General features: G+C 30.1%; 1 protein-coding gene and 1 pseudogene across 1 annotated transcript in view; one reads left to right on the top strand and one right to left on the bottom strand.

Annotated features, from left to right (window-relative positions):
* LOC123656124 (fibronectin type III domain-containing protein 5) overlaps positions 1 to 25,335 on the bottom strand; it is a 164,036-nt gene that overhangs the window by 100,595 nt on the left and 38,106 nt on the right. The window lies entirely within an intron of this gene.
* LOC123656783 lies at positions 18,263 to 18,387 on the top strand (annotated as a pseudogene).

Genomic DNA, 25,335 nt, shown 5'->3' with positions numbered 1-25,335 from the left:
CTTTTACGAACCTGTTTGTAGTTTAATTAACAGAGATCCTTGAACATGACATCAAAGCAAACAGGCAAGGGCTTCGTTAATAGGCTGTTAGTATGTTAAATACAGCATACTAACATACATAGAATTGAGAGGGCTTGACAACCAACATGCGTCGGCTTATTTAGATTAGAAATCCCGCACGAGTTCACCCGTAACTATTAAATAAAAATTAGTCTGGGTTAATTCACGTCTTCGATTTTCTCTATAACACATTTCCACTTCTAGTCTCAATAGTTTAATTACTTGAGTATAAAAAAAAAGTGAAATTAAATCATTAATTAATTCTAAGAAAATTTATCGGCTCCGCAATAGAATTATAAATACCTCTTATTTGTCGGATTATACGTTTGTTAATTTCTTCTGCATTTGAATCATCTACGTCTCGACGTACATTTAGAACTAATGAACAAATGAATATTTTTTCATAACGTAATAGAAGCTAGTTAGCGATACTATTTATATTTAAAAGAGAAAAAACTTTTGTATATATAATAGTATTATTAGTATTGTTTAAAAGAAAAAAATCGACGCGAGAGGTCAATAGATCCCCGTTCGGAACGAAGTTTCTATCGCTTTTTGGTACACGTTTGCTGTACAGTAACAATTATTATAATGTAGAATATTAAAGAAATTTTTCAAGTTAACAAAGTTATCTTATAACATTTTATTTCCATATAATGATTTGATGTATAGAGTAAAGGGTATGTATAAAAAGCACAAAGCTGTAAATGGAATAAATAAGTGAATATCAAATGATAATTTAAAACTGTAGCTATAACTTTTTATTTATAGTTATAATTTTATTTATTATTTTAGAAATATAAATTAATTATTAGATATTATAAAAATAAACAAATATTAAGATATATATTTAATCACAATCTTCAGTCACAGTAATAATTGTCTTGTTTCATACACGGCTGTAACGTACTATAAAGGAATGTCGAAAAAAATTAATCATGCTACGCTTTTTAAACGACTTCCAAAAAAGGAGGAGGTACTCAATTCGACTGTATTTTTTTATGTATGTGACTTCAGAACTTTTGACTGGGTGGACCGATTTCGAAAAAAATTTTTTAATCAAAAGGTGGCGAAAATCATTTGGTCCCATTTAAATTTATTTGAGATTTAACAATTACTTTTCGAGCTATATCTAATAATGCGTTTTTACTTGACGCTTTTTTCCTCGACCTACGTTGTATTATACTACATAACTTTTTACTGGATGTACCGATTTTGATAATTCTTTTTTGTTGGAAAGGAGATATCCTTAATTTGGTACCGTTATATTAAGGAAACCAGTATTTGATGATGGGATCCTAGAGAAATCGAGGGAAACTCTCGAAAATCCGCATAACTTTTTACTGGGTGTACCGATTTTGATTATTTTTCATTTAATCGAAAGCTGATGTTTATCATATGGTCACATTTAAATTTTATCGAGATCTGATTACATTTTTTGGAGTAATCTTTGATAATGCGTAAACTTGACTATTTTTTCGTCGATCTACGTTGTATTACTTATCTATGTAATTGAAGTCGTTTTTTTTTAGTTTGCGAGCAAATAGAATTATTTTGATCTCGCTCCCATCCCGCTCAGTGCGTGTACCGCGCGATAAGGAACTTCATTACAAAAATATAGCGAGTCTTTTGAAAAATTCTTGCGCGTCTATTGATTCTGATGCGTCGTCTATTGATAGTACTGATAACTATTTTAAATACGAGTACTGTGTTTGGCGGCTAGGTAAAAGAATACTCAGTGTTGCTAAGTTACTAAGTAATATTTTAACGGTAAAGTTCAATATATTTCAAGATTTATAAATTGATAAAAAATTGTCTCATTCACGTTTATTATTAAAAACAAGATGCATATCGATAACAATTATAGACATATAATATTACGACTAATGGATTTTAGTGAAAATGTCAACACAAAGAGGAATTTAGGTCAATTGTAAAACTAACTGTTGGCTTCTATTTCCGTTATAATCGATCGACATCGACCTATTGCACTAAATTCGATGTGACTTTTTTATGTTGGCCTAAAAATAATAAAGCACTGGTAGGAGGCGTATCGCATCAAATATGCATAAGTCATCCTCACGCGAAGTTAAAAACGTGACGTAGAATTTTCATATTTGCGTAAAATTGTTTCACGTGAATGTTAATTTCATTTAAATAGTTTCGTAAAACTGTCACTGCTTTTTCAATAATTTTTAATTAAGATTCAACTTTAAAAATATATTATTTTGTAATTACTTTGAACTATATCGATGAATATAAAACGTGTAATATAATTTACCAACAAAAGGAAGCAATTTCAAATTACAAATAAAAGACATGAACTACTGACCACCACTCTCCTTGCATAGAATAAGACTGTGCGCATATACACTTTCAGTAACCAGAATTATTAAATTTTGTGAGTGGGTGGTTCATTTGACTTAAATAGTGACGGAATTCGTGTATAATGTTTCATTCCTTATTTACCGCCTTAATGTGTAGTTTCAATGGTAGTACAACAAGGTCTTATTTATTTATACGTGAGCATGGCTAATTTACTACTCAACTATTCTTCCAATTCCAATTTAGTTAGTAGAACGTAACTTGGATTATATAGAGAGAAATACCTACATTCCTGAAACTTATTCCTTGAATAGTTTCAATTTCGCAAAAGTTGTTATAAAATTGATGAAACTCTTGTAGACTGAAGATTTTATGCGACCTTAAGAGGTGAGCTGGTTTAATATTAATAAAATTAGAAAATAGATAATCTAAACTATCACTTTAATTTTTCAATAGTAAAATAATATTTATACAAAAAACAACCTTAGAAAGGAGCATTTTTGTTATTGTATGATGAAATAAATGTAAAATTTTCAACCTAACTTATGAGATACTTCTGTTATATTTACGGTTATTAACCCTTAAATCATTAAAAAATAGTCATTCTGTGTACACTAAAATTGAAGACACACTAACTAAACGTATTATAAGTACGTGAGTTATAAAATATTCAAGCAGGACGTCGAGGCGTTGCGTGCTGTGGCGTACAGCTGTGTTCAAACTGTGGACTGTTTACCATTTAAGTAATTTAGTCGACTGGGGATATATTGTAATGAATGAATTATGCTCAAGTGTTGATGGCACACATACATTACATTATTAAAGTCTCGAATTCGATGGTAAACTAAAATTGTAGTCGGTAAGGTTATAGACACAATTTTATGTGCATTTTTTCACTTTGTAGGTACAAAAAAAATATTCGTGTAGTATGAACATAATCTTAAACAATAATTAATTTTTATATTTATTCTATTTATCGTGAATTATACCTAATTATAAACCCAGTTTTCTGAAGATAATTCAGCGGTTTTCAGGACATAATTCATCACACATTGGTTTATATGCAAGGATCACAGACTAAGCGCTATAACCACGAAAATAGCTGCCACAGTTACCCTGCTTTGTACTCCATGAATTTCTGGTACGATTTTTATGCCAAACTTCTTTTATGAAATTTTATAATTTCATTAAAATTCTATCCATATCTGACAATATGAAAATCGTTTCAGACGTTTCCCAGATTCAGATTATTTATATAACTAGCTGACCCCGCAAACGTTGTTTTGCCACATATCTCATTAACCCCGTAATCCCCCCCCCCCCTACAACTTAAGGGTATAAAAAATAGATGTTGGCCGATTCTTAGACCTACCCGATATGCATACAAAATTTCATATAAATCGGTTAGCCGTTTCGGAGGAGTATGATAACTAACATCATAACACGAGAATTTTATGTACAAGATATTTATATGTTTTACATACCACTACCAGAAATAGTATCAGTCGAGTGTTATCCAAAACACAGGTTTGAATTTGCCTACCTTAGAAACAGACGATCGCATGTATTCGAAACATTAAAAAAAATATAAACCTTCCTAAATTAAGTCACGTATTCCATTTATAAATGAAGCACCATTCCAAATACTTTTCATATTGTTTCAGGTGTTGACGTCATATGCACTAATGTATTGATATTTAACGTTGGTAACGTTACTATTAATTTGTAAACACGCTCAGTTTGTGTACTGAAAATGTCAGTCCTTTTGATTACCGAGTAAACGTATTTAGCAACAATATACATTTAGTCGTCGTTACAAAATATTAACGTAATTATACCTAAATAAGTTTACTATATTCAATGTATTAATTAAAATATTTGTTTTCGTGAAGTTAACATTAAGGTTTTTAATATATATAGTTTCCTTTCAGTTAGTTTTTATTTCAAAATTAATATTATATTTATTTTCAGTAGAATCTAAAGAATTATTAACATGGGTGTATTTTGCCATCATATTTAATAGTTTACAACCTCGAATTTTTCTATTAACAGACGTTTTAGCACATTAATAAATTGTGTCCGTATTATCTGATCTCCGCGTTAAGACTGGGAGCTTAGATTAAAATATTATTATAATCTTTTTTGTATTATAATACATTATTGATTTGTGATCTTACATAAATTATTGACTTAGTATTTTATTATCTCTTCCACTATATTGCTTCGTCCTATCACAGTTGCTCATTATTATAGGTGAATGAAAAACATGTCCACCAAAATAAGTCCGCTATAGCACTCCTCTGTGCAAAATCAAAAATAAATTTAAAATTAATCTTAGTAATAGAACTTTAAAATTAACCTACTGCTTTTGATTTTAAGCTTTCAATATAAACTTTATTTAATAAATAAACAAACTTTATTTCAAGTAACAAATGACCCATAAAACAATTTTTCGTACAACGGATAAAAACAAATACAACTAAAATTTTTAAGTCATACAACAATTTACAATTACAATAATAATCATAATAATAATAAATAAATAAATAATGGAATAAATAAAGAATTAACGCAATTTACATTTCTTTGTTGTTGTTGTGGGAATTCGTAAATACATATAAAAATTTCCTAGAAAAAATATTTACTTAGTAAAATTTGGATTTTATTTTTATGTCTAATCATTATGCGTATTAGAAGCCCGATAAAATAATGTATACACATTATTTCTATAACCATCACCTAGATTCATATAAAAGATATTGTCATTTGTCACATATAAAAACTTTTGTCCTAGTTAATTTGAAAAGAAATAAAGAACAAATAAAATATATATCAAGCTTATAGAATAATGACTAGTCAGTTTTAAAACAGGCTTTTATGGGTATTGTTTTAAATAAAGTCATGGAGAAAAGTTTTGGACTGCTTTTAACCTAGTTTTAAAAGGTTACTATTTAAACAGTCATAATATAATGTATACACTATTCAATAAATTCGAATAATATGATATATCTATAGTTTGCAAACAAACGGGCATTGAAATTTTCCGGTTCCGGTTTTCGGTTGGTTATAACTACTATTTATAGATATTTAGTTAAATATTTTTCAAAACACAGTTTAGAAATCGACCTCCACTATTCTTATAATCACTCATATTTAGGTACATACATTTCTGAAACAGCAACGATTTTTATAATATGTATCTATGATAGAAACGGAAAACATCTACTATATAACATAAAATTACATTAAAAATATCGAAACTTTAAATGAAAACTATTAAATGATATGTAAATACTAGATAATTATATACCTTACATAATCTATCTGGAAAGTACAAAAAAAAATCCTTTCAGAAACTGAAGCGGATTACACATTTATATCCAACCAGTGGTCGCCCAGTGGTCGAGATTCGACCATAATTAATTTAAATTATAAGTTTGAACATTAAACAACAGAGTGTGTCGAATACATGGTAGTGTTTGTAATGTTTTTTTTTTTTATTATTATTGATATTAATGTATTTTTATGCATTATTTTAAGAAATACTCCTTTTTCTGAATTCTGCACTCCTTCTGTATATAAACAATAAGTGTGCGGAATTTCCGTAAAACGTCCAAATGTGTAAATGCAATTTTAGTAAAATGGATACAAAGTTTTTGCTTCACGTATGTATATAGAGATAATATTTGAAATGAAAGTACAAGTATACACATTCCTTAACACACGGGCCCTGTAATGACAAATTTGAAACAAATTCTACATATTATTCTCTTATATACGCTACAAATATTATATCCCTCATATATAATCAAGTAATAATAATTTCACATGTGTATGTGTGTGTATGTGTCTCAACGAAACACTTATTTCTCACTTCAAATCTATAGTTATTCACAATACACACTTTTAACTACATCAAATAAGTTATCACACTAATCAGGTATCGAGCAGCAACGCTAGCCGCACAATAATTAAACAATAACTGCTTCTCACTTACAAATTATCATATTTATAGGACAACAATCCCGCCAATACATGATAAAGATGGTGACTGACTAATCAGAAAATTAGTTTTAACCATACGGAAGATGATTTCTCCATCTTTATGCTCTTTCGATACTTCAACAAATAATAAACACAATAAGAACGATACAATTTAATGAAATTATAATCAATACAATATTAAAAAATAACTAGCTGACCCCACAAACGTTGTTTTACCATATATGTTATAAAGCCCCTTAATCCCCCCCTCCATCCCCCTTATAACTTAGGGGTATGAAAAATAGATGTTGTTCGATTCTCAGACCTACCCAATATGCACACAAAATTTCATGAGAATCGGTCAAGCCGTTTCGGAGGTGTTTAACTACAAACACCGCGACACGAGAATTTTATATATTAGATTAGAAACATAAATTTGAATGATAAAAGTATTTATTGGGTAACTACCCTACAAAACAGATAATAAATATAGTGTCTGACTAATCGTAATTTAATGGGTATTAATCAATCGGAAGATGGCGTCACCATCTTGGTACTATTCTGGTATCAAGCGAATAAACAATAAGAGTAATATCGACATAAAATCCAATATTTTTATAATTGTCAGAATTCCAATTTAAATGCTAACATATGTGTGTACGCTTAACTTACTAAATGATAGTTTAATATAAGCTCGCTATTATAACGTTAATCATATTAATAAGAGCTATTTTCAAGGGATAACCCAGACTCATGTAAAATGCAGGTATAAGGAGCTTGGTTCACAAAGCTTCAGCTACTTAGCGGCTTACAACTTATTATGCTTCTAACTTTTCTGTCCATCCCTTGAGCCATAGGTAATTCATTACCAGCTTCTATTTCAAGTTTATTTTTTTAATTACTGACGAAAGAGCGGTGTTTTTTTTGCGAGTGCCTTTTACTTATTATTAAAATTTGTTCACCTTTTTTTATTATTATTTTTACTAGAGATTTGTTAGAATAAACGAATTAGGGATCTTTATGAGAATTCTATAAACAATAATAAGTAAAATCGCAACTAAGTACAAAAATTACAGGTTAAACAAACTAAAACTCTTCAATCAATATTTTTATTGTTGCGCAATAAAGTATATTCTATTCTAATTTAGCTCATATAAAACTGAGTAATAAAAGATCGGTAGTCATATTTTTATGATCAATAAATACTGACGGAAAATACAATATGTCACAATGTGACTAAATTGACATGGACGTGACAAAGGTAACGTATAATAGAGTTGTTAAATGGCTACCCTCGCGAACTCACGACAAATATTTGTCATATTTAATCTATTGTCGGTGTATGTATCTAAGTGAAATTGAAAACCAAATATTATATCATTTTTTTCATTAAATAATTTCTCTGATATTTACGAGGTGCCAAAAAATTTGCAATCTGTATAAAATTAATTAGTACAAATGTCGTAAAAACTGTCATAGGAAAGGTTTCAGATAGTAAAACATTACGTTATGACAGACAAAAACAAAAGAGTACTGATAATAGTGTTGTATGCTCAGAAACGAAAATAAAAACCGACTTCAATTACATCGACTAGTAATACAACGTAGGCAGATGAAAAACAGTCAAGTAAATATGCTTTTATATAAATATATTATACAAAAATAAAACCAACGATTTGTATATTTAAAACATTAAATGAACATATATTCAAATTAATTAAAATACGATCATAATTATTTAATAATTCACTACGTAAATATCATCCCTTATAAACAGGCAATTAATGAAGAATTAATTAGTAGCTGTAATCAATCACTCCTCAGACATGCTTCCTTATCAGAGAGTTTCAGAACCTGATGAGAATATTTAAAAATTACTTTAATATTAACATGAATTATTCATAATAATAATTATGTGACTGTCCATCAACAGCGACTAACTTTCTGGTTCCCAAAATTTTGGTAATTTCTTTATCCATGTGTTCATATTACTCGCATATCCAAGGGAACTATTACGTTATAACTTGTAGGACTTGGTATCCTATTTAGTAGAATAAACCTCAAAGTTTTAACACATTTAGTATTATATAAATTTTATATTTAATATGATTGTTAAAACTGAACTATTTCGAAACAATTGCCTATCTAAATTTTTTTTTTTTACCTCTATATTGAGAATAATTTTAATATGGATGTAGTTTGAAGTCAGAGACAAATATTACTATACAGACTAATACTGTCTAATGAAATATTAGTAAAATACAAGTACGTAGTTGAATATTGTGAATAAACAACTCCAATTTTACGAATCCATGTTCTATTTATAGGAAGTTGTTATTAAAATACGATTTATTCTGTCAAGCATAAAATAAGCAAACAACAGTATATAGTTATATTATGCTTGATACAAGCAATAGCATATTAAATGTTCAACGAACTCTAATTTACCCCAAGTGATATTCACCAACTTGTTAAAGTATTTTCTTGTTCACCGTATTCGCTAACAAGCTACTGCGCACATCTTGAAAGTTGAGAGTAGGTACTTGTTTTTTAAATTTTCGTATCCACCAACTGTTTCTGAATAATAAATAATTCTTAAAAATGAAACGTAAAATGATTATTATATTATATGAATATAATTGTGCTGTGTGGCTACGGCACTAAAGAATTTAGCCACCCCCTCTCTTCCCGTGGGTGTCGTAAGAGGCGACTAAGGGATAACAAGGTTCCACAACCACCTTGGAACTTAAGAAGCCGACCGATGGCGGGATAACCATCCAACTGCTGGCTTTGAAATACACAGGCCGAAGACGGGCAGCAGCGTCTTCGGTGCGACAAAGCCAGTACTGCGGTCACCAACCCGCCTGCCCAGCGTGGTGACTATGGGCAAAACACATAAGTTACGTGATTTTTGGCGTAAATTTGTGGAGGCCTATGTCCAGCAGTGGACTGTATAGGCTGTAATGATGATAATGATGATGAATTTATTAATTATCAATCTGAAGTTTTTAATTTTTAATCTGTCTGATTATTTTTCCATATCTTTGCCTTGACTCCAGACTAAAGGTGTTAGATTAATTTGAATAAAAACGACATCGATTCATAACATAAGCTAAGGCACTTAATACTTTTACCTCGAAATTGAGGACACTTCCTTACGTATACGTACGTATGAAATTCATACTATGAATATGAAATGTACATTTTCTTATAATTAATTGAGCTTTTTAGCCGATATAATTATTCCCTTTTTAATTTAAAATAACATATTTTAAAAACTGTTCCGTAAATATTTGCAGATCTTTAATCGGTTAGATAATAAATTTCATACCTTACAATATATACCAATAGCAACTCTAAACAACTTAGAACCCAGAATGTACCTGAAAAAGAAAGGAAACAGTTAAATTTATGACTCAACTCAAGCTGAAACAAATACAGTATAGTCTGATATTACTATATAATATTTATATATAAAACAGTAATTTCCAGTCTTATAATTCTAACAATACAGAGTTATTTGCGACTTAAATGTATAGTAATGTATATTTTTTATTGCAAATATCTCATATATGGTCGCTCCACTACTATCTTAAAACACGAAAGCTGACAATACTGTGAGAGTACATTTCTATTCTTATCAAACAACACAATACAAAAGATATGACCCTCAGGCAACGGATTACGCTAACATAATATAGAGAATGAATTCAAGGTCATATACATCATTAGGCACATACTTACCTATCCATAATTTTACCCTAAAAGTAAACCATCTACGAACACGTATATTTGTAGGTATATTTTATTTAGTGTGTGTGTGTGCGCTACTTGAGGTCATTGCAGTTATCAGCCCAATTTTATTTCTTCTTTGTACGTTTAATTTGTTTATTACGTACTATTTTTTTATAAAACTAGGTCGGTAAACAAGCGTACGGCTCACTTGATGGTAAGTGATTACCGTAGCATATAGACGCCTGCAACACCAGAAGCATCGCAAGCCCGTTGACGACCCTAACCCCCAATCCCCCGCAAGAGCTCTGGTCACCCGAACTCAACACTGCTTAAAAGCAGTATTATTTAGCTGTATTCTTCTGTAAGGTCAAAATACTTCCCAAATCAGGCTGTTCCAAATTTTTAGAAATATGTACAACTTGTAAATTATTATCAGTTATTATATTAATGTTAGCTCTTTCGGTTTATAGTTTATCGGTCACAAAATGTTAAATTGTAAACTACCATTAAATTGTAGACAAAGCTACAATACTTTCATTTCTTACGATTTAAAAATATAACAGCATTCTGGACGATATTGTTTCAATCAATCATTTACTATTTACGATTTCACGCTTTGCAGTGATGGATTGTGATGTAGCCATGTTTAAAATTTTACGGCGACATCTCCATACCGTAAAGATTTACAATTGTTCAACTCTTTTGAAGTCTTACGAAATGACGATTTATTTCATCGCCACAGGGTTGTCGTATCTATTTTCTTATTTATTACCACGTTAAAGCAGAGTACCTGGGTGACCGAGCTTAGCTCGGTATTTTTAGTAAATCGTGTTTTTTGGAAATCATATTTAAATACAAATTATATATTTATAAAATATGAAAAGTATTTTTTACCGACATTAATAAAAAATATAAATAAAAATCAAATAGTTAAAAAATAATAATGATTAAATATGAATAATATTTTGATTATATTTATATTATATTTTATAATTTTACAATAAAGTATATATATATATATCATAAACATATTATGTTTTTATTTTGAACAGTACAACATGCCAAACGTTATTAATGTCTTCCAAGTAATTGTACGCCGAGCCCAGACGACTCTCTTTGAAATTGTTGATAATCATTTTTTTATCTAATAAATAGGAAATCGAACGAAATATTTCCTACCCAATATATTTGTTGGAGAATACATATATTATTTCTCAGAATACTTTCGTAAATACCGAATGCTGAATGGGTAACGTTTGACTAGCGTTTTATAAATAGTTGAAGTATTAAAACAATTCGAACGAGTTAATATGTTTACATCACTCAAAAAGCGAAAATAATTATTTACGCTAAGATCTAAATCTTTCATCGGACACAAGTTGGTTTTCGAATCTAAATCGTAAATCAAGTGCCAATAACAACGGCTAGTTTACATTTCATTTCGTTTTCTGTTAGCACATCGCACAATCAAAAGGCGATTCGAGTACGTTCAATCTGTTTGGAATCAAACTGCGAAAGTTCATTCGCATTCCAATTTAACGTCACGAATAAAATTGGCGTTACAGAGAAGCTGCCAATCGATTGCGTAAGAATATTTACAGTACTATAAATTAGATTTAAAATATGCCTAAGTCGCGAAAATATCTTCTTTTCTATTAAAGAAAATTATATCATATGACACCCGCAATTTTAATAAAGTATTTTCAGTTGTTGCCTCAACACCGCGGTCGCGGGTTCGATTTCTACTTAGAAATAAGATTTTATCCCTGGTTTAGGTCTATATCCGCATGACTCTACTCACTGTACCTCTTATAAAACCGTGATGAACTCATAGTATGCTGTAACTCGCCAACCTGTAAATTTTATATTCATAATTAATCGTTGGCTTCTTATCTTATACGTTTGGCGCTTAATTAACTCTACATCACATTGCTTCGTAACGTGTTGGCTGATAGTTTCATTACCAAAATAACGATTATAATCAGGTATTTGTGATAACAACCGTAATAAAGAATTTTAAACACTTAGAATATAATCAAATGTTTTACAGATACTGAAACGTCACAGACATGAAATTATTCACTAATTTAGACCTAGTTTATAACATCAAAATGATTATCCCTGACGACGTTCCTGTAGCTAAGTAATAAAACTTCACATTGATTGACAGAATACGGTCTAACTTTATTAATTAACATACATAGTACTTGAGTATAGATTTCTTATATATTGTGTATTGTTAGATAAACTCCTAAAATAACTACTAGCTTATGGAAAATGGTAATGGAACACAATCATCAAACAGTTACAATTTTAACCTCCGACACAAAAAGAGGTGATGTTATCGGCTCGACGCCTACATCTGTGTGTCTGTTGGTCACATCGAAGCTATTGAAAGGATGGACCGATCCCAATACGGTTATTTTTTTTCGTTTGTTAATCTATCCAGCAGTTTGAAGAGTCTCAGCTCTTAAAAATGATAGAAGGCATTTGCGGTGTAAAGTGGAATTAAATTATTCTGTAGGGTCTTTTTATTCTTGAGGGTCAACTACTTTAGAATGGTTGTGATTTGAAACTCGATGGAACGAAAATGCGACGAAAGAAACAAAGAATGAGATAGAATATATTACACCGTATTTTATATTCTCGGTGAATAAAATATCTCGTAGGTTATACTATTCACACTTCACTTCTGCCGTGTGTGAATTTTACACATACACTTTTTTATAGTAAATAAATAGTTATTAGTTCTCATATATTGAATTCATAAAATTAAATAGCCTCAAAACAGCGTAAAATTTTAGGAAGGAAAATTCTTGGAAATGATGAATATTTAAATAAACAATACGTGTATTTTAATTTTATGTTTACTGTGTTTTCGGCAAAAAAAAATCTATCATACCACAAAATATCACATAATATTGATTCGATTCCAAAAAATTATATTTTTATTTGTACATATTTTTATATGATAAGTAATTAACAATAAATATATATATATATATATATATATATATATATATATATATATATATATATATATATATATATACTTATAGCTAAAGAGGAACCAATAAAAAAACTTCTAAGAAAGGTTAAAACTGATATTATTACGCTAATACTCGCATAAAACTAGTAATTATGAACGCAGAGCGGATCCAATATATTAAATTTATAGTCACACTGCCTTTTAATATGTATATTAGTGACTATTAATACTTCAAGCAATACATTTGTATATGTTATTACACAGGTATAATTGAAAAAAAAAAAACGAAAAATATAAAATAATTTAACACGACAAAAATGGACGGTAATAATCACATTAGTTTTTGAAACGTCTCTTTACATATCGTCTGATGTCTACGTGAAGATACTCCCGGATCAAAATTAAGACAACTGAGGTAGCCCGGGTTTTTTGTACAATTTTAAAATTATGCTTTCATGTTATCGTAAAAGGAAATTAAATTAATAAATAAATTAATAAATAAATAAATAAATTAATTAATTAAATTTTGTTCATATACTTTTTTAGCCTACTTCAAAAAAGGAGGAGGTTACTCAATTCGACCGTATATATATATATATATATATATATATATATATATGTGTGTGTGTGTGTGTGTGTTTGAGGATAACTTCGTCGTTTATGAACCGATTTTGATAATTCCTTTTTTGTTCGAAAGAAGATATCCCAAGGCTGTGAAGATATCCCAATTATTAACTCTTATTTATAGGCGAAAGTTTGTGTGGATGGATGCATGCTCTCTCATGCACAGACTACTGAATTTACTGTAATAAAATTTGATACGTAAATAGCTGACAATCTATAATAACACGAAGCTTTCTTTTTATCCCGTTATTTGGACTGGATCAGAAACTATGTCAGTAAAACGAATGTAAAGCCGTACTTTTTTATAGAAAACTCGTACACAGCTCGTATATACAATTATATTTATTCGTCTAAAATATATTTCTGCGCAGTTAATAAAATTATGTTAATGTTCTCCTACTATGTGAACTAATTAATATGTGCCTTGGAGTAAGTTTAGTAACGTAACTTCTAATTACTTTCTTGTATGGATCTGATAGAATTAAGACTTGTGAATATGTTATATATTTTCTGAACAATCCGGTACTTGGATCCATTTTAACAGCTACCGCGCTTAATGCGTTCAAATTTAAATTTTTGATTTTGGAACTTTTTATTTTTAAACGATAAAACCTATGATCTAAATAAACTTATAGATAGCAAATAATTAATAAGAACTAATAAACTGTTTAAATGGTCCAAAATATGGATAATGTTGCCAAAAAGTATAAGTATCGTGGTTTATGTATGGTTATATAAATGACATATATATGTAGATTTATTGGTATTAATATAAATTTTTTATTTATTTTTTTATTTATTAGATAATCAAACACGATACACAGCGACACACAGCTTATTTTCTTAAAAATATAATATAATAATTACTAAGAACTAAAACAGGATAAGACAGTTTGTTCTTAAATATATTATTTACAAACTAGAAGACATATCTTATGAGCGTTTGTAAAAAAACAAGTTAAAAATCTAATTGAGTGAGTAGTGTGTGTGTTTGTATGAGTGTGAGTTTGTATGTGTGTGTGCGTGTGTATGTATGTGTGTGTGTGTGTGTGTTTGTTGTTTGTATGTGTACGTGCGTGTGTTTTAATTAATTCTATCTTTACTTTTGAGTGCTTTTTTAAAATTATTTTTGAATAAAACTCATCATATGTGATGACTATACGGTTAAGGATAGAATTACGTGCATAGTTTGTATGTACTTTAGGTGTATAAAATAGTTCCGTGTGACGGGTACGACGATTGGGCACTTTGAAATATAAAGCACCTACCAAGTCGTTACAATCAATATGTCCAGTCAGTATATCGTATAACATATACATATAACATTGCCGACGTCTGTTTTCTAAAGCTACCATTTTATAATGTTTACAGGTTTCTGTATAATTTTTATATTCTCTAAAATCCACAAAACACAGAAATTTTAAAAAATGTTTTTGTATCGCTTCTAGTTTATCCTTATACTTTGAATAATTTGGTGACCATGCTACAGCAATACTCTAAAACACTTCGAACGTATGAAAAATATAACATTTTTATGGAATCAACATCAGTAAATGTTTTGCATACACGTTTAATATAGCCTAGTTGTTTATAAGCTTTGTCAGTTATAATTTCTATATGTTCTGTCATCAGTAATTTATGATCCAACTGAACCCTAAGATCTCTCACAGAATTTACCTTTTGAATAGGATTATTATCAATGTAGTAGACAAATTCAATATTTTTTACTTTCTTTGAAAATGTTATATTTACTGTTTTTTTAATGTTGACGAATATTTTATTTTCTTTATAGAAATTGGAAAGATTATTTAAGTCATGCTGAAATTCCACACAATCCGAAATTTTATTTATACCCTTATAGATTTTCTTATCGTCTGCAAATAGTAAGAAACGAGAATAAAATAATTAAATGTATGTATATTTTTTAACAGTGTCTATTCAGTTTCTTGCCGATTTTCTAAGCATGAATATGCATGATTTTTCTAAGCATGTTCATTTTGAATCGATGGGAGGTTCACAGTAAATATGGTTAATTTACTGAAAATATGTTATAATTTTTAAAATGACCATTTAATGATTTTAAGCGCTCTAAAGCCTACTTGAATTAAGAAGTTTTGTCGTTATAAAATAAAACCACTCAACTTGTATACATATAGTGAATAATATAGTGTGCTATTAAACTTTTGTTTTATCAAACAAAAAAAAATCAAAGTTTATAATAGTATAAGTTCAACTCCTGACTATTGTTATTTTTAACCGATTTCAAAAAAGGAGAAGGTTACTCAATTCGACTGTATATATATATTTTATGTATGTTCGGGAATAACTTTGTCGTTTATGAACCGATTTCGATAATTCTTTTTTTGTTGGCAAGGAGATATCCCAAGTGTGGTACCATGATAAGGAAACCAGGATCTGATGATGAAACCCTAGAGAAATCGAGGGAAACCCTCGAAAATCGTAGTGACGACTAGTGCGTTTGTTAATTTTTTTCGTCTACTTACGTTGTATTACTTGTCGATATAATTGAAGTCGGTTTTTTTCGTTTGCGAGCAAACGCAATTATGAAATATTAATTTGATGAGATACTGTCCGTTCCAAATAAAAATGTAGCTTTGTGTAATAAAATAAATTCTCATAAATTTTAACAAATCATAAAATGTATTTAAGTAGTTTTCGTTTTACTGATTATCATATTATTATTTTTTTTCGTTTAATGAGTTACAACACTATATAGTGTAAATACTCAACTTTGTGTTTACTCATGTATTCAATAGAAACGAGCAAGCAAATTATTGAAACATAAATAACGTCTGAAAAGCAAACACAAACGCTTTGAAGGGAAAACGCGAAAAGTGCTGAACTGTTTATACAACGTGTTCGAACTCAACAAAATAAATAATATTTGCACTATTGTTAGTAGTAAACATAATAAACGTGTTCATAACGTAGGAAAATTAAAAAAAAAGGGTTAAAATGATTTTATAAAAAGAAAAATGAGTTCCGTTTTTAGAAGTTGTTTGAAAATTATTTACTCGTATTATTTAGTTAAATGTTATAAACGGCGAACCAACCAAGATCTAAACAAACATTTGTCATTTTATCATGAGTGGAAGTCAAGCTGACAAGTGACAGCACCCAACCATTTCCATAACATAGTCGCAGTACACACACTATTACAATATTATCAATATGCAATTGTCAATTCAATTATAGTAAAGGTCACTGACATCATAAAAAAACTCATTTCATACAAACTTATTAGTAAAATCGATCAAGAAATAAGTTAATGACTTAACAAAATCATGTATAAAGGTTCTAACTATAACTTTTTGTATCTATGGGGATTGTGTCACTACAAGCTAAGGCGTTTACATATGAATCGAATGTTGATTTGTTTTTAATGATGATTTTATCATGTTTAAATTACAGTTATAATATTAAGTACCCGGTTGACCGAGCTAAGCTCGGTATTTTTAGTAAATCGTGTTTTTTGGAAATCATAAAGTATAAATACGAATTACATATTGATAAAATATGAATAATATTTTTCGATTTTACCGACATAATAATAAAAAATAAGAACAGTCTATTTAAATAAAAAATAACGAGTGCAATTAGAAAAAGAAAAAGAAAAAATAATTGATCACGGACATGTGGATTTGAACCATGATCTTCTCGGTTGATCCCGAGCGGCCGATTTCCACCCGAGCTATTTCAACTACATTGACTTATGCGAAATTTACCTTCGTATTCTAACGATATTTTTTTCAATTCCTAAAAACAGGGATAAAACGACATTTCCTGAAAATGAATCCTAGCTAGATAGATTTATCTCCCCCGAAACCCCCTAAATACTAAATTTTATGAAAATCGTTGGAGCCGTTTCCGAGATTCAGATTCTATATATATATATATACAAGAATTGCTCGTTTAATAGTATAAGATTACTCGTATTATTTAGTTAAATGTTATAAACGGCGAACCAACCAAGATCTAAACAAACATTTGTCATTTTATCATGAGTGGAAGTCAAGCTGACAAGTGACAGCACCCAACCATTTCCATAACATAGTCGCAGTACACACACTATTACAATATTATCAATATGCAATTGTCAATTCAATTATAGTAAAGGTCACTGACATCATAAAAAAACTCATTTCATACAAACTTATTAGTAAAATCGATCAAGAAATAAGTTAATGACTTAACAAAATCATGTATAAAGGTTGTCACTTTTTGTATCTATGGGGATTGTGTCACTACAAGCTAAGGCGTTTACATATGAATCGAATGTTGATTTGTTTTTAATGATGATTTTATCATGTTTAAATTACAGTTATAATATTAATTTTAGCTTGTCTAAAGGAATTCCGAGGAATCAACAATGAAAATATAATTCGTAGGAGAAGTTTAAACCTTATTAAGCTATTTTTTAAATGTTCTTGGTGTTAATGTTTTTGAAGTAAAACTGTTTTAGGTGCATAAGGGGTAAAATTTTTACGGATAAAACGCATCACGGCGTCACGAGTCACGATTTTTTTTAAAGTCCATATCACGTTGAATACACCGGTTTTCGTCCGATCACCGAAGTTAAGCAACGTCGGGCGCAGTCAGTACTTGGATGGGTGACCGCCGGCGCCAGGGAACGCCGCGTGACATTGGATTTTTTTTTCAATTCGTTTTTTCAATTAGTTTGCCAAAGAAGTTTCACTTCTGACATATGTATTTTAAGCACGCAATTTTTGACGAATAAAAATAATTTAATAATAAGTTATTGATAATATCAAAATAACTTTTGTCATCATTCAAATCAAAGCATTCAAAGTAGTCTCCTATAATCTTATCCAAGTAGATTTTTTCAGCTAGGCTGGAAACCCTTTTTTATAGTGAGTACATACAGGCTTAAGAAGCAACCATAGAATTATTTAAGTAACGATAATATTGGAATGTACGCTTTATCCTAATATAATTTAACGAATATATCTTTAAATTGAACGATATGGATGAATCGACTTTTAATTTAATTTTTCACCACCGAGCGCAATCCTCTTTAGTAATTACCATATATAGGCTGTCGTAAATATATTAATTATTATGATGTCTTGTATTAAAGAATTTGTAACAGTGACCTCTGATTTTACGCAATTGTTAATAAATTAAATTGAAAAGAAAGCTATGAACCAAAATAATATATAAGATAATTGAAGAAAAAAAAAGGAAAGAATTAAAAAATAACAATGACGCCAACCAAAAAATTATAGCTAACACAAATTGGGTACAAGAAAAACATTGATTAACTTATTTATAGGGTACCATGATTTTTGACGAGGCGTTGGCGCAGTGGTCAAAGTACTGTATAGCACTGTATGTTGCGCTAGCGGTCGCTGGGTCGATTCCAGTACATTACATTAGTATTTGCCATATATAATACATATGTTTGTTGTGGTTTGGACATTTGTACTTAATTGTCACTTATGCGATGTGACGCATGGGCTACGTCTACAGCTATTTATCAAACAACATAAACACTAGATAACTAAATTAATAATTCTAATTAAAACAACACCAACAATGCTATCGCATATCGTCATCATCACTTCAGCCTATCATAGTCCACAGCTGGACATAGGCCTTATTATTTATATATATAATTAATAATTCTAATTAAAACAATACCAATAATGCTATCGCATATCGTCATCCTAGCCTATCATAGTCACATCGGACGTCGGACACATCGGATTTTAGCTGTACTGGACTGTAGGGGCGAAATCTCATATGGCCATACTACAGTTCCTTTGTATAGTAAGTCAATTTCTACTTAAATATCGACCAAAAAGGACGAAGAAATATTTCTGTAGCGAACAAAGTAATTAAGAGGTCCGGAATCTGATTAACTTTTCCGAGTGCAGGAAGCAATTTGCTTTTCGCTCACGTTCTTCGTCGGGACCGCTGCCTTCGAAGTGCCATGTTTTTTTAGTCGTTGCAAAGTAAACGAGATACTTCTACCGTAATTACAGTGTTATAAAATTACATCTTGTGGTCATTGTGATTTACGGCCTGTAGAATAACAAATTAGCGAGTGCTTTGAGAATATGTAGTCTTACAGACTTGCAATAAAATGTTCTGTTGTTGATTGTTTTCTCACTTTGTTAAAAATAATGATATTATGCTTTCTTTATATGAATTTATAAGTAACTTAAGAATTAAAAGTATTTGTGAGATAAATTGGGCAGTCGACGTGATGTTCATCGGCAACTATGATCTCTGAGTCATTACTAATTATTTTTAATAGCTTATTTTACCTATTTTAAAAGAACGCTGCTTCCTCAATAACGTTATGAACTAAAATTTAAAGGAAAAAAAGAAACATATTAATATAAAAAGCATAACACGTGGAACTACGTGTAAAAGTATATTTCAGCCAGTTTCATCCCATGTTGATTACATCAGTGTATACACCGTAAGCTAGTCACGAATGCACTTTACGACCAGCCTAGCCACGATCGTCTTTTTGAATATCAAACTAGGGAATGGATGATTCGAATCGAATACGGAAAATAATAACGAAGTTTTTTTTAAAATTACTATTAAAATTAATTAATTTAAAATTACTATTAATTTTATTATTATTATTATTATATGGCCATGACCATCTTCGTCCGGTTTATAGCGCTGTTTTCTAGGTCTACTTATAGCTTTAACCTGATCTTGCAGATGATATTTGCCATCACATTTTTACAATATTCAAGGACAAGTTCAGTAAATCTTTTGGTATAAAACTATTTTGTAACAAAAACCGTTAATTGTTAAAATGTGCAACGATTATTTTATAATACGAGACAGACCTACAGGTATGAGCTAAATATATGTGACTATAAATCGTTCAATTTGTGTGTATTAATTCTAATTCAATTGTTACACTTATTTACATTTTGTGTTAACACTAGACAAACAAAAAGTTTTTATACAATAAATTTTATGTAACTACAAAATAGCAAGAAAATATACTTTTCCTCGCTAAGCGCTATTTCTCGCCACAAAATGAATACAAAAGTAGCATAAAGAAACAGCGATGCGCGCAAAACAGCATTTCGGTACTATCATGTGCGTCATTCACACGAATTTACTGTCTTAAATATATAAAAGTTTTACATGTTTTTGTTGAAAAAAAATATAATAATGTCATTAAATTACAGCTTATGTTATGACGTAATAAAATAAAATTATAAGTGCACCTGTGTACAATGTGATTCGATATGAAGTGTAACGACCCGTTTAGAACGTAAGGACACATGGAAAATGTTGATTATCTCATAAAATAAATGATTCTCAACCTCGAGCTTGGAATATGGTAACAAGGGGGATGCTATAACAACTTTTTTTTAAAAATTTTGTTCGCGTTAATCCCCGTATGAACATTAAAATATAATAAGGGGGATGCTTTCGTAAAATTAACCATAGCAATAACTTGGTTAAGATCATAATATTGATAATTCAACTTCATGGTCGTCATTTGTGAGATTTTAAATGATGTGGCATGATAAGTCGAAATTTAAATACAAAATTTATTGAACAAAGTTGATCGTCAAATAAACCAAAAATTTAAGAAATAAGCCTAATGAGTAAATTATTATCATTAACGACACTTGACATTAACCTAATGTAAGGTTTGACAAAAAGTTTTTCGTTACAAGGTGTTTAACAAAAATTGCACAAATTTGAAAATTTAAGTATTCAATATAAAATTTACATCTAACAGCGCCAATTTTAACCTTTTAAAAAGTAAAATAGAAAAAAAACTGCATATTTATCTATTGTAAATATTAATTTATACAGATTACCGAATTATGCAACAGAATCGCGTTTCATCCATTATAATCTATTTACACAAAATCTGTTTAAATTTAACGGTCCCGGAATGAATTATATAGCCTCGTATAAATTAATATTACACAAAATTGAGTTAAGCCGGTACAAGTTTGTTATAGGATTATCACAACAAATAATTCAGTTTGTTGATTTTGTAATAATTTTAAGAAAAAGCTTCTTCTTCTCGACTTCAAGAGTAACTGTAAATTTTTATTTGTACGTAATACAATAAGAAATCGTCAAATGCTTTTAAAATTAATTTTTGTGCGATCCATAAAGTTAATGAACTGAGTGAAGCATCATATCAACATCAGATTCATACATAATGAGACTTTAACAGATTTATCGCAAAAGTCATCGCCGCTCACATTAATAACCTCAAAATACTCACACATTTATGAGAGATATTATTTTACATGAGGAAATTTATATGAATATACTTGTCTTTCTGTAAACAATGTAAGCGTTGCGTTTATTTACAACTAACGTTTAAAACTTCTAGAACATTCCACATGTCAAAGTAAAGTAAACAAAGCTTGTTTAATATATTTCGACGTAAATTCTTTCGGTGTCAACTTTCCTTTCTGGTACTCATTTTCTTGCATAATTAATCTTTGCGAGTAACATTCACAGCATACAATATTCACAACATTATTTAGACTTATTGCTTGAATAACTTAGTGTTTCAAGCTCCCTTCACAGACCTCTAACGATGGTACTATCTTTTTTTTTGTTTTTCATTTTATTATTACTTATATTTTTTTAACAAAATAATTAACAAATGCTCATGCTTTTTTCCTAAATTCGAATGAGCACGGCCATTCATAAATACGTGAAGTTCTAAAGAAAGCACAGATGACTAACCTAGTTGAGCAAAATATCGAAAGCGCTCATGAGTGAGACTCCCCAAGACATAAATTTTACTTCACTTTTGTCTGTATGTGTGTTTGTACCTAGGCACGTTTGTGTTTTTACGTCTTTTTGTATGTTTTGGTTATGTAAGTAAAGCATCAATCGCATTTTATGTTATAAAGTGTAAAATATGAGTGTATCTTTTTTGTCGTTTCTAAATAAACGTCATTCAAAAACATTTATAGAATAGTACTACATCACTCATCTTATTTCACTACATTTTTTTATTAATTGAAATAAACTCATTCTTTAATTACTAAGTACTACTTATATTTTAACGAATGTATAACACGTCTTTTGTACGCAATAGTCATTGCGTACCAAAGTCCATTTATAAACATATACTAGATACTCTACTTGGATTTCTCATCAAATCATCATCACATTGTTTTCTCTCTTAGCCTTTCTTCGAAAAAACACAATTGTGTGATGTACGGTTCCATTTCGCGATTTACCGGTTTGAGGGCTGCAGTTAAGTTTACTAGGGCACGTTTAAGAAAACTCATTTACATACAAATTACAGTAATTATTATCAAAGGAAACGCTTATGCACGTCTATGGGAACCTCTTAAATTAAGAGTCGGAGCAATTAAAATAAAAGGAGTAGGTATATTACATGCGTATTCAATTCCGTGCTTCACAGCGCACTGAAAATATTCAAGGTTAGTAAAATATTATTATGTGGACAAAATATGACAAATTAAAGATAAACTTAATAGATAATATATTATTAACATACTTTGTACAACAAAAATCCCTCTATCTTTCTTTACAGAAACTCGTACTCTTTTTAGTAATATTGAAAAATGTCTACATTTACATAAGTGAAAATATTACCATAAATGTCTATAAAGTTGTCATAAGGTATTCATCATTATTAATCATTAAACAAAAAATATTACATAATATCAAGATACTATATATGTACTTATTTGTACAATCAGTTTTACTATTATTATATTTTACTGAGCCCGTAATTTCAGCGGCCTTAATTTGAGGAAGGAAATAGCCTATAGTCTTCCTCGGTAAATGGGCTATCCAACACAAAAATAATTTTTCAATTCGAATCAGTAGTTCCTGAGATTAGTGCGTTTAAACTAAAAAAACAAACATTTCAGCATTATAATATTATTAGAGATATAATATTATAGTGCTGAATTTGCTTTAAAATGTTGTCGAATTTAGAAAACCTTTTGTTTTTCATATCTATTTGGGCGGTAGGTAGTCGGGCGCGGTAAACACGGGCTTTCCGGCGTAAACACAGTTATTTTTAAATCACAGACAGACACCATAATTTTATTTATATGTATAGATAACAAATACATCGGTGAATTCATCTCTCACCTTCATTTCGCCGACGATATTGTCATCTTTGCGGAGACGTTGAATGAGTTAGGCCAAATGCTGGCCGGCCTGAATGAGTCCTCCCGACGTGTCGGTCTCTGTATGAACTTGGACAAATTGAAAGTTATGTTTAACAACCGAGATATACCGAGACTGATATCGGTCGATGGTACCCTTCTCGAAGTTGTTCAGGATTATATTTACCTAGGCCATACTATCCAATTAGACTGCAAGAACTTCGAGGAGGCCGGTAGGAGGATTCGGTGGGGCTGGGCGGCATCTGGCAGGCTTCGTCGAGTCTTCACTTCGAAGATTCCGCAATGCTTGAAGACAAAAGTCTTCGAGCAATACGTCCTGCCTGTGTTAGCGTACGGCGCCGAGACGTGGACACTGACGAAGGGACTGGTCCACAAGTTTAAAGTTGCTCAGTGTGCAATAGAAGGGGCTATGCTTGGGGTTTCTCTCAAAGATAGGATTAGAAATGAGACTATCCTCGAGAAAACGAAAGTAACCGACATAGCCCACAGAATAAGCAAGTAGAAGTGGCAGTGGGCTTCTCATCTGTGTTGCAGGACCGATGGCCGTTGGAGGAGACGGGACCGCGTCTTGACAAATGCAGCGTGTACGTCTTCCGGCCCGTTGGACCAACGATCTACGTAAGATTGCCGGTGTGGGCTGGATGAGGATTGCGAAAAACCGGGATGTCTGGCGCGAACTTGGGGAGGCCTATGTCCAGCAATGGACTGCAATAGTCTGAACTGACTGACTGACAGTATAGATAACAAAATATGCTTAGTCTATTTGATATAACTATGGCTCCATGAAATAGGCAAGCTGAAAAAATACATATATAATAAATTATTTATCAAAGGAATGTCACATCTTTATTACTATCAGTCGCTATTTATTGGTTTTCCTCGTGATTGAGATGACAATGGTACTTGACAAATAATAAGACTACATAACGACATGGACTACAATACAAGTATCTAATAAAGCCAATATACCAATGAATTTGTATTATACGAAAATAATATCAATTAATGATGAAAATCAGATGTATCATTTTAGTGACGTAATCGCGGTACGCATCTTTTTCAATATTTTTACGTCATAAAGAAATTAATGATTTTTATTTTATATTTATTTATAATTAGAGTCACAAATGAGGTATTTTTAATTAATTAATCTTTTTAAGAAGTTTCCTTTTTTTAATAAATTTGTAACATACGAAATTTTTAATGTATATTTTTTTAAAAGAAAGCTTTGGACAGACGTTGAAAAAAATTATAAGAGTCCCTTTTTATTTAAATGGACAAGTTGAATTTTTTGTGACACTTACTTGTTAAGTTTATATTTACAGGCTAACAGGCTAGTTATAATCAAAACGTCTAGATGTTTCAGTGGCTAGCCGATTTTAAAAATAGGTTTTAAATATTACTCCAGCTATTATCATCAGATTATGTACAAAAAATTCAAAACAG

Source organism: Melitaea cinxia, chromosome 9 (assembly GCF_905220565.1).
Source record: "Melitaea cinxia chromosome 9, ilMelCinx1.1, whole genome shotgun sequence".
In the NCBI taxonomy this organism is placed as follows: domain Eukaryota; kingdom Metazoa; phylum Arthropoda; class Insecta; order Lepidoptera; family Nymphalidae; genus Melitaea; species Melitaea cinxia.
This window is presented reverse-complemented; position numbering and strand designations above follow the sequence as displayed.